Source organism: Rhinopithecus bieti, unplaced genomic scaffold, assembly GCF_001698545.2.
Source record: "Rhinopithecus bieti isolate Rb0 unplaced genomic scaffold, ASM169854v2 scaffold_33303, whole genome shotgun sequence".
NCBI classification, from domain to species: domain Eukaryota; kingdom Metazoa; phylum Chordata; class Mammalia; order Primates; family Cercopithecidae; genus Rhinopithecus; species Rhinopithecus bieti.
In genome coordinates this window covers 1,219,463-1,231,892 of record NW_016814421.1, presented here as the reverse complement: position 1 = coordinate 1,231,892, position 12,430 = coordinate 1,219,463, and the positions used below count along the sequence as shown (strand labels likewise).

Here is a 12,430-nt window from a genome sequence, read left to right as displayed (position 1 = left end):
TCCCTGGAGTACACCACCAGTGCATTGGGCTATTGATGCAATTTACTCTCCAACTTTCAGAGCTTTATTTCTGGTTTTACAGGAATTACAGGAAAACCAAGTTATAAAAGTTCTCAAGAAACAAAGAATGAGTATTTACTGAAAAGTCTCCGTGAAATGAAATCTATCAGTAGACGTCCAAATGTAAGCCACTTAAAGGTTTACATTCAAGCCAGCTAGAGATTTTTTTCTTTAAAAAAAAGTATATTTTTGTCCTCATTTTCTAACAAAATAATATCCCCTATTCTTGACTGTTAATATATTAATGTAACTAGTAAAATTTAAAAATTATATATAAGTAAAATTTAAAATTTACATATATGGACATGTAAAATTTTTTAATTATATATATTTGGATTCCATAACAGGTTGCAATCTTTCCATATCCTCCTCAGAAGTCAAAACCTCAAGACATAGGAGATACGTTAACAGATGAAGTGAACTCATATTTTTTTAGCCCAGCAAGACAAGACCAAACCTTAGCTGTGGCTCCATTTAGTCTATTAGAGGAATGTGTAACAGTTTTGTAAAAGAGAAAACTACTTTCTCAAAAGATCTTATAGATTCTTAACACCTTGATTTGATCCTGGATAGAAAGATAATACATTTAAACTCTACAGAAAATTTTATCTGGAAGAAAACAGGTCTATTTGTTTAGGTTTCAAAAAACATTAATGAATGCTTCCAGTAAGATTACAATCAAGCAACATGAATAAAGATCAAGTCAGAGCTACGGAAGCCCCTCAGTAAGCTCTCTTATCTGGAATCACCATCTGTTGAACTGAAGGTAGAAGGCTGCCTCAGTTTCCTCAATGGGACTGTGACTAGGCAGGTTGTGAGAGGAAGGTACATTTATTTGGTTCCAATTCCAGAGAGCGTAGTACAAAGGAATAGTGGCTCATGCTACGCTATCAATTTTATAAGCGATTTCTTTGGAACAAAGGTGCTTTCTTCTACATTTTCCTGAATATTCCTAAGAATTTTTTTTTTTTTTTTTTTTTTTTTGAGATAGGATCTCCCTCTGTCACCCAGGCTGGAGTGCAGTGGCATGATCTCAGCTCACTGCAGCCTCAACATCCCAGGCTCAAGCAATCCTCCCACTTTAGCCTCCTGAGTAGCTGGGACCACAGGTACTTGCCACCACGCCTGCCAGCCTTATTTTTTGTAAAGATCCAGTTTCACCATGTGGCCTAGGCTGGTCTCCAACTCCTGGGCTCCACCAATTTGCCCACCTCAGCCTCCCTAAGTGCTGGGATTACAGGTGTGAGTCACCTCTCCCAAATCCTAAGAATGTTTTTATTAGTCTATACTTTGTGTTTTCTCTGATGGTATGTATTGCCTTGATAGCCAGAATTTAAAAAATGGTTTTAAGGAGGACAAAAGCAATGTCTGATGGTCCCTTCTTCCATCCTATATTACATACATATATATCTCTCTTTCTTTTCAGACGTTCCTATTGTGCCTGAAGGCTTCTTTTCCCCTTTACTGGCCAAAGATGCCTCCCTCCACTGGGAATGCCAGGCCCACACGCCCTGGTTGACCTCCTCTTCCATCAATACACAGTCCTCCCTTCTTCTCCAATGGGCTCTGCTCCTCTCTCTTTTTCATTACTTTTATGTATGTTTACATTATGGTGGCCTCAAGGAATTGTATTGCAGGTACCAGATCTAAAGCACCATGAAAATCTGAAAAGCAGCAGGAATGGAGAATGCTTGTTCCAGGCTGAGAATTACCAAAAAGTCAGTTTATATTAGCTGTGATAATTCACAAAGCCTTGTTCATCCTAGTAATTTGGTTCTTTCTAATGCCTCCAATTCTCCTGTTACAAATTGATAAAAATTAGATCCAAAAGTCAGCATATCTTCTTTTTTATCTCAAACTATAGCAATGTACCATAAATGTCCAGGAAGTAGATAAACTCATAATAACATAGAGAACAAGAGAAAAGTAAAACAGATTACTCTCTTCTATATTTTGGGTTTTCTGTATGTCCGCACGCAGTCATATATTCCTGGGTTCTTGTATCTAAACTCTTTTTAACACATCACTTGTTTTAAGTAGATGGATAAAGGAAAGACTCACAGACTCTTTTAGAGCAACCAAAGAATCTGTAGGCTATTGTACTTCAAAAAAATAACCACTTGAACATGGTCCTTTATCCCTTCCTCCTTCAGAGTCTTCTCATTCTCTGTTGAGCCTTATAAGCTCTTCTGTTTCAAGACTGCTACTTTCAAAAATAAGTATGAGCTGCTCTGGGAAACAGAAGTTGTTTGTTGTTTGTCACTTCAGAGAAATGAAGGTGAACGCAGCGCACTGTGGGGAACCAGTTGTTGCATAAAGCATGAATTTGCTATAAATGCAGATAGAGGTACATCTCAGAGACAAATACCGTAGATGGATTTAAGACAAAGTTGGTTTTATTGACTAGAAAATAACAGGAATTAATTACAACATGCTACTTAAAATATACTGAAGGTAAAAGAGGTAAAAATATAATAAATCAGCTATGGCAGTGATCTCTTTATATGATTTCTATAACTTGATATTTCCCCTTATGGAAGTGAGGAATTAGCTCGAGGGCGTTGAAAAAGAATGGAATTCCTGCAACTTTTTTCTAAAAATAAAATCCCAGGATAATCTAAGGGGTTCGTTTCAATGTTTCTTTATTCAGGAAAATCTTATGGAAACTTGACAATTAGGGGGAGAAAAGCAGTAATAAGTAAACCATAGTACCTGCATGGGAGATCAGGTGAGAGAAGAAATAGACTGAGTGAGGCCCAACTGTGACCAACCCTGATTGTTAGTGAGAAGAATTTGTAAGAAGGCATCAATTAAAAACTTAAAAGTATGTATATTTGAGGGGATTTTTTTTACTTTGGGTGAAACTTCTTTGCCATATTCATATACACTGTTTATGTAATAGATTTTCCATGAATGTGAAAATGTACCATGTTGTTTACATTTTAACCAGAATACACTGAAAGTCCAGCAAAATGAGACTTTCCCTCTAAATATCGCTTTTTCACAGTTTACCAGCTGTTTCTTCGCCCTGCTCTCTAGACTCCATTTCTCCATGCCCCCTTTATCAGGCTAGTTGCTATTTATCATTGCGTTCCACTTAGTGACACTCCTTAGGCAGGTCTTCCCTGTAACCCAACTCTAAGACAGGTACCCAAGCTGTGTGTGCTCCCACATCACTCTGAAATTCCCCTGGCAACATTAATGCCAGTTCACACTACTTTTTAAGTGTCTTCCCCAATAGACCAAGTTTCAAGGGCAAAAATTCATGTCTGTCTCATGAACCCTGCTGTCTCCTGAACATTCAATAACATCACCTAGCAGTCAAATGTTTATGTTAAAGCAAAATTTATCAGGCTACTTAAATTAGGCCCAACACATTTCCGATAATTCAGTAATTAAAAATAGAATGGAGAATGGATTTTCAAATTACCAAAACATGTCAAGTAAACAGCTGTAACAAGTTTGAACTCTTCAGTCATTCAACATCCTTGTGTTTGCGATCACTATCAGCTACTTGCATTGTCTCCCATAGTCTTGTCCTCTTCCTTTTCTTCCATTTGGAACTCTGAGTCTATGCCAGTAGCAGTCATTGTCCTCTTACTCCAAGACACCATCATCAGGGAGTAAAACTGGATGGTTATAGTAACAGCAGATGTAGTTCAGAAATAACTATATTTCTTCTTGCTGGGGTCACATTGTCAGCTCTATCTGCTCTCTGGCTAACCATAGACACATCCCACAGATACAAATTTTTAAAGTGAACAAAATACAAGGTTATTTACTTGAATTGAAATCATGTTATTAACATTTATGTTAACTACAAAGCAAACATCCAGGTACATTATTTCTATGTTTCAGGAGTCACTACAGTGTCATTTAACTCCTTGCTGCTCCTGGAAACAAGAGTTTCCCTACAGACTCAATGTGACTTCGTCTAGTGTTGCTGCCACCTTTGCCAGATTATGTCTCTCAAACTTTCAGATGTTATGGGAGAAAGTTGCTTAATTTCTGAGCATCAGTTTTCAAGAATTTCTTTTTGAAGAGTGAGAAAAAATTCCGGAAGCATGATTTCTGAAATGCCCCAGAGCCAGCTGAGATAATCCTGTCATCATTGAGCCTGAGTGATTCATCAATGATTCAAATGACCAATCAACCAGAAAGAAAGAGGCAAAAGACTTTCATGATATTCATTTGCTAGAATCAAGATCATCTAGAAAATAAATGGCTGATGTAGAAAATGTAGGATACAGTTTCATAATTAGCCTTTGGGGGAATAAAATCCACAGAAGTAACTTCTACCAGAAATAATCACTGTTGATCTTATTTATCATGTGTTTTACTAGGTAATGGAAAAATACATCTATTTATGGATTAACTAGTAGGTTAAACACTACAACCGTGTTTTGAGTTACTAACTATTTTTTTAATTGAGAAACACTAGTAAAAACATAAAAAGGCAAGTCACAGTCTGGGAGAAAAAATATATATCTTTGATAAAGAACTTATGTCCAGAATATATAAATAACTCCCATAAATTGATACTAAGAGGATAATTAGTAATAAAAATAAAAAACAAATTTTAAAGTGAACAAAATACACGAATAGGCACTTCACCAAAGAAGACATCTAAATGGTCCATAAAGACATGAAAAGACACTCCAAAGCACTAGTAATCAAGGACTGCAAATTAAAACCACAATGAGATGCTACTACACACGTAGTATAATGCCAAAATGTAAAGAGTAACAGCAGGAAGTTCTGGTGTGCATATCCTCGATGAGAGTATAAAATGGTACCACCACTTTGGAAAATTGTGTGGCATTTCCTAATGCATTTAAACTGCTACATATATTCCATCCTAGGTATATATTCAGGATAAATAAATGCATATGTCAATAAAAGGCTACTGGAATAAGAATGTTCTAAGCAGCCGTATTCATAGTAGCCAAAAAGCAGAAACATCACAAATGTCTATCAGCAGGAGAGTACATATCAGTGGACATCTATGTTGTTGAATGCATCAATAGCTCATTCCCTTTTATTGCTGAATGGTAATCTACTGTGTGCATACAAGAAAAACTCCTCAACTTCCAAGTAGGTGCCAGAACCTGTATTAGTATCCTACAGCTACTACCACAATCTGTAACTTGCGTTTTCAGTAAAATATGGTATTAATATTACCATCAATATTCTACATGACATAAAATTATTTGTGATGTATATGAAAGACATATATGACATATATGCCATTTTCATTATTTGCACTATTATAATGAGTCAACAGACTTTGTTACATTTTACTAACTCAAATTCCAATGATCTCTGACCCAGGAAAGACACAGCAGAACTCACAAAGCTAAAAACTGTGAATGAGGTTGATCCTTTAATGATAATTGTTAATAATGAATATCCTGTAAAAAATCTACAAATACCACAAACGAGAACCCTAAGGGCTTCCTTGACAATTAAGAACAGAGCTGCTTAAATGTCCCTATGAAGTCATGTCAGTTTGTATAACAGATGTCCACATTCTACCAAGGACAATATTTATATTCAGAGTATATTGTAAATAAGACTACAATATTCTCATTTAATTGTATTTACTTAGTAACTGATTAAAATAAATACTAAGAAAGCTTTAATTTTGTTTTACTTTTCAGGTAGCAAGAACGATGCAACTCAGTAAATCACACCAGAGTGCATTTTCCCACCAGAAACAGCCAATGTGTGGTTCAGTCACTGAAACATGGCAACTGGGAGGTTTTATGTAGGTTAATTTCAAATAGACTTAACCCATTTCCTTCACTATTTTCTGCATTTGTTATCTGTGCTGTTTCATTTGAATTATAAAATTCATGAGTGCTAGGTTGTATTTTCTTTGTTACATTGGAAAAGAACTTGTCACATGAAATGAAAGCTCAATATGAACAATGATCATAACCTGTACATCACGAAAACTGCTTCAAGTGATCAATATTTATTGATTAGGGTCATTTTAGTCTACAAAACAGACTAAGCAGTCATTCATAAAGGGACTGTTAGAATTTTATTCTTTTGCAGTTTGGAAAACAATCTATGGTACAAATATGAATTCCCAAATACTTATAAGCAAAGCCTTGTTGTACAGCTAGCCCTTGGCATCCAAAACTGAAATATTAGAAAGTCTTTCATCAAGAAGAATCTCTATTGAAATGACCCATTACCAGGATTATAGGTTGTGGGGCTGTAAGTTAGCCCCTTATGCTAACCCTTAAATTAACCTTTTAAATTAACTCCTTATCTGACGTTTACAGTTTAGCAAATTACATCGATTAAGTAATGCTCTCTGTTACATTTTTAGATGGCAAATGTTCACCATGGGCATTATAGCCTTGATGGAGAAAACAGTAGAGAGAGGAAAAACATCAAAGAGGAGGTTTTGATCATGGAGTGAGTCTGGGTGCCCAGGTTTTGTGGAAGCCTCTGAGGAGAAAGGGACATGCTCAAGAGCTCAGTTCTGAAGGAGGAGCAGACACTGAGAAGGAAGTGAGGACTATACCAGAGAAATGATATTATCTTGGGAATATGTTCTAAGATGCAAAGACCAGAACAAACAACCCTGTACAGGGCACTAACTGCCTTTCACTTTTTTATATACAGAAGATTTTTTAAAATAGAAATAAATACTTGGCCTTATTGGAGAATAAAAAAGGTAAAAATGTTTCTGGAGTTAATTGGACACTCTGGATAAAAAGCTTTAAAACTATGCATATATTTTGAGGCAGAAATACAAATGTTAGGCCAGACGCGGTGGCTCACACCTGTAATCCCAGCACTTAGGGAGACTGAGGCGGAAAGATCACCTGAGGTCAGGAGTTTGAGACAAGCCTGGCCAACATGGTGAAATCTCATCTCTACCAAAAATACAAAAATTAGCTGGGTGTGGTAGCACATGCCCGTGATCCCAGCTACCTGGGAGGCTGAGGCAGGAGAATCACTAGAACCTGGAAGGCAGAGGTTGTGGTGAGCCAAGATCACGCCACTGCACTCCAGCCTGGGTGACAGAGTGAGACTCTGTCTCAAAAATAAAATAAAAATAAAAATAAACAACAACAAAAAAAGAAATACAAATGTTAGGATTTTTTCTCCTGAGAAAATTATCAAGCAAATATGGCAAAGATTTATACCTGTGTAAAAAAAAATTGCAGTGTTTTTTATAATATTAAAAAATTAAATCACCTAAATGTTTATCAATAGAGATTGATTTGATATCATCAAATATCCATACAGTGAAATTCTTATATCTAGTAGAAAAATGAGTATATAGTGCTGTATTTATTGACTTAGAAAATACATGTATGATATTTTCAGTGAAAAAAAAGAATATTTACAAAGCAGTGTGTAGAGAGTGGTAAAAGATTTACATTATTATAGAAAATAAAAGGCTTGAAAAATCTTCACCCATGTGTGGTTATAGCTGCAGTGGGATTATGATTAAGTTTATTTTATTTTTTGTATGCCTTTTACCCTTTGCTTCATAACAGGGGAAACACATGGAAGACAACATTAATTGTTGGAACTAAATGCACAAGAATCAGGAGCATCTTAACTCCATGCCCTGAACATGATAGGTACTGAAGAACTGTGGATTAATTATTTTTTGATTGATTGATTGAAAATGTGTCAATACAGAAAAGCAAAGGTGAAGCTTACAGAGGGAGAGTGGTGCAGTTAAATTGTAAAGTTAAATCGACTTTTTTTCTGGCAGCTGCAGAAAGATTCCTCTTCTGCCTCCTGTAATTGCTCTGAGGATATTTAAATTGTAGTGCTCTAAGTGGCTGCCCTCAATTTGCTTCAAAGATAATAACGTCACCTTACAGTTTATAAAGCACCTTGTTACATCCCTTTGGAGACCTACAACAATCCTGTATGAATCTAGGTATTATTCATTCTTTTTTTCAAATAAGAAAACTGAAGCACAGAGGAAGGAGTGACACATTAAAACCCATGGAACTTATACACTAGTTAAGATAATGCTAGCAGCTATAACAAATAAATGCCAAAATCTCAGAACTTAATACAATAAATCTTACTTTTTGATTATGCTATGGCACCATATGGTGTTCTGGGTAGATGAAGAGTCATCCACAAGGTATTTCAGGGATCTAGGCTCCTTGGATCTGTGGCTTCTAGTCTTCAAATCTTCTGCATCCAACAAGCAGGTGGAGAATGAGGAATTGGAATAGGCATTCCTTGGTTTAAGCTCTTTGGTCCAGAACTGATACACATAACATCTGTTGATATCCTATGACTAGAATGTCACCTGGTCCTCATCTGGATACAAGAGGATGGTACTGAGAAATAATTGCAGCCTGGGCAGATGCTTTTCAGTGCAATTCTTTTCTAAAGAAGAGGCAGACTGAAGGCTACATGCCAGTAAGTAGAATCTCCAGGACTCAAAAACAGACACATGACCTTAAATCCAGTGCTCTTGCTACTACAACACACTGCCTCTGTATCCAGTGTTGCCTCAGCCTAGGTTGTGGTTTTGGAGTGAATTAGAACCTGACCCTAACACTCGACAGTATTAAAAAGGGGACTGTCACCAGTGGGAAGAACCCTTGAACTAAGCATGAGGAGAACCTGGCTTATGCCCTGGCTCTGCCCTATATGACTGATTGAGTAAATCATGAAATCGCTCTGCATCTCTTTTTTTCAAAGTCATTGATACAAACCTATACTTCTCAACTTTTCCCAATTAAGCTACTAGATTCTTACATTATTTTTCCCTAAGATGCTCAGACATTCCTATAATGTTATACGAGTCCATGTTATAAGAGCCCCTTAACAATAAGTGGTAGCTGATAAAACCACATCAATACATAATTCTATACAAAGGTAAGAAACTGGAAACATTATCTGGGCCTTCATAGACCTTGCTTGGATAACTGCTCAATTTCTACGAAGGTATTGGAAGTATTGGGGGGTGACATTGGCCACTCCTGTAACTATTTCTGCAAATCTCCAATTGGGAACCATAGAGCTTCATGACCTAAGGCTCCAACCAGTTACCATCTGAAAATGTCTTTTGTCTCTGTAATCTTGACAAGTAAATTCCAGTCACACCCACCCCAAGAAGAGTGTGCCTGAATATACTGGTTTCCTTCTTCTCAAGTTGTCTGAATCCAGAAGTATATATTAATCTGGAAGTGGCTGGAGGTGATGGAAAGGAGAGGATGTTGAAAAAAGCACCCTTGGTGAAGTGGAGCAGTAACTCTCTCAGGAGCCTCATGAGTTTGTAACATCGTTTGACCTCCAAAGCTTTCTTCATCACTCATAAATCCATAATCATCACTCCACCTCGGAAAAATCTCATTCTGCTCTTCTCTATCATCTACATGAAATGTATCAGGAATAAAAATTAACATAAGGAACTTTCACCAGCTTTATAAAATCTTAACCCTTTTGTACACTTGTTTCTGATAATTTTAAGAACTAATGTAAATAATCGTTAAAACGTTGAACCGTGCCTAGATACTGTTCCTGTGTCTCATTTTCTTATTTCCTTTCCCAGAAGTAATCCCTAAGCTAAATCTGAACAAACTGAAAATCTGGTAAACATCAGCTCAATGTTGATTATTTCCATGCATAAATGTTCATTAACAATACATAGCATGTTTTTTGCATGGTGGCAAACTTCATATAAATGGCACCATACTGTATGTATTATCCTACGCTTGTTTTCTTTATTGCTTAAAATGTTTTTAAATTTTAATGATTGAAAGCATAGTACTCTAGCACATTCCTTTTAAAAGCTATAAGGCCATCTTTTCCATAAATACACCAAATTTTAAAACCCATTCTCCCTATGGAGAAGTGATATATCAATACATGATATAATATTCCATTAACATTATTATGTATGTTTTCTTGTACAAAAGTATGAGAGTTCCTGTGATACACATAAGTAGGAATGGGTCAGGGATAGCATTCTTTTCTACTGGACTAGATATTGACACATTTTTCTCAAAAGTGATTTTGACAATTCCTAAAATTCCTATTACTTCACTTATTTGCCAAACTCCTTTTACTAATTTGATTGGTTTTGAGGCAGGAGGCAGGACTCAACTCTGGATCAGATTGAGGACTAGCTGAAACAGGGAGGAGGCACCTAAAGCACTTCTCCATAAGACACAACCACTAAAGCCATAACAATTTACCATTGCCATGGTGACACCACCCTTTTCCATGGAGACAACCTGGAAATTACCATCCTTTTTCTAGAAATTTCTAATTAGCTTGCCCCTTAAAGTGAGAATAAATTTGACTGCAGGACTGCCCCTGAGCAGCTGCTCTTAACACACTGCCTAGAGGGTAGCCCTGACTTCCAGGAGCAGTCCTCAGTAAAGCTTGTTTTCTTCTACCACCAGCTCACTCTTGAATTCTTTCCCCAGCGAAGCCAAAAACCAGCCCAGACTAAGGCCCAGTTTTGGGGCTCACCTGCCCTGTATCAGTTTGAATTCGAATATCAATAATTCCCGGTGTGATTAGAAAGCTTTCATGCATGTACCTGCCATTTGGATTACCTATTCTGTGAATTTCTTGTTCATATCCTTGGTTCATTTTCACACTGGTTTTTTAAAAATAATTTATAGAATTTCATTATATGTTCTGAATAGTAATCCTTAATTAGTTGTTGAGTTGAAAATATCTTTTCCTAATATCTATTTGTATGGCTTATGTTGTTGTTGTTATTTTAACTTTACTTTTAATGTTTTGTTTGTAATAATTTGATATTTTAGTACAGCAAAAGTCCTAAATATTTTCCTATATGTTTTATGCTTTTTGCATGTTATTTAAGGAGGATAGTTTGCACTCACAAAGATATTTCCTATTTTTTTTCTGAAAGCAGTAGTTTTCTTTAACATCTGAATATTTATCTGCCCTGAAATTTATATGTATGCACTGGTGTAATGAAAAATATAATTTCATGGAAAACCAATTGTTCGAGCCCTGTTCATTGAACTAGTTGAGCTAGTTCCTTTATTATTATTCAGAATTCATTCATTTTTCTTGGCTCTTTGTTACAGTAATAGTTTTAGAATCATCTGATAAGATTTTTTCAATTAAAATAGCATTCCATTTATAGATTAGTTGTGGAGATAGGAATAATATCTTTATAATATTAGCTTTCGCATTTAGGATCTTGGTTTATCTTTTTATTCTGGCATTCTTTTGTCTTTTGTAAGGTTCTCCACAAAGATATTACTCATCTTTAGTTAAATTTATGTTTAGGTACCTTACAGCATTTGTCATTATTTGAAACAATGTTTAATTTTTAATTATATTGTGATTGATTATTTCATATGGAAGAGAAGCACTAGTCATTCAATTTTTGTTTATTGATGTTTTATCCAACATGATTTCTGAATTCTCCTGTTAGTTCAAATAATTTATATATCTAGTTTCTTGGTTTGTTTGTGGTTTCTTTCTATAGAACAGTTATGCTACCCAAAATAAGAACAATTTTGTCTATTCTTTCCTAATGTGTGCAATTGTTACTTCTTTTTCTTATCTTACCGCATTAACTAGAACTACCATTAAAATACTAAAAGCATGTTGGTGGTGGGTATTCTTGTCTTTTTGCTAACCAAAATGGAATGTTTCTCATGGCTCACAGATAAATGACGTTTGCTCGAGGCTTTTCAAAGTTCATCCTTTAGGTTTGGAAAATTTTCTTCTATTCCTAACTTGCTCTGAGTTTTGTATTTTGTTACTGTTTTAAATTATGAATGAATGCAGAATCTTATCAATTTAGTTTGCATCTCTTAAGATAATCACCTACATTATCTCTGTATGTCAGCTAATGTGAATTACTTTAGTATATTTTCTGGAGTTAAATGATCCTTAAATCCCTGAAGTAAATTACTTGTTTATATGTTTTTTAAAAACTTCACCAGTAGAGGATAATTAGATATTATTTTATTTAGGATTTATGCAACTATGCTTGTATGACTAATCTATATTTCCTTCTTTTACTTTTCTTTTTTTTTCTTTTTTTTTTATTATACTTTAAGTTCTAGGGTACTTGTACACAACGTGCAGGTTTGTTACATATGTATACTTGTGCCATGTTGGTGTGCTGCACCCATCAACTCGTCAGCACCCATCAATTCATCATTTATATCAGGTATAACTCCCAATGCAATCCCTCCCCCCTCCCCCTTCCCCATGATAGGCCCCAGTGTGTGATGTTCCCCTTCCCGAGTCCAAGTGATCTCATTGTTCAGTTCCCACCTATGAGTGAGAACATGCGGTGTTTGGTTTTCTGTTCTTGTGATAGTTTGCTAAGAATGATGGTTTCCAGCTGCATCCATGTCCCTACAAAGGA

General features: G+C 35.7%; 1 long non-coding RNA gene across 1 annotated transcript in view; it reads left to right on the top strand.

The window, feature by feature from the left end:
- Window positions 1–9,570, top strand: part of LOC108514100 (uncharacterized) — a 35,593-nt gene extending 26,023 nt beyond the window's left edge. Inside the window, exon 4 of the long non-coding RNA XR_001881102.1 lies at window positions 7,584–9,570. This is a non-coding gene — a long non-coding RNA (uncharacterized LOC108514100). The remainder of the gene's footprint in view (window positions 1–7,583) is intronic.
- The last annotated feature ends 2,860 nt before the right edge of the window (window positions 9,571–12,430 follow it).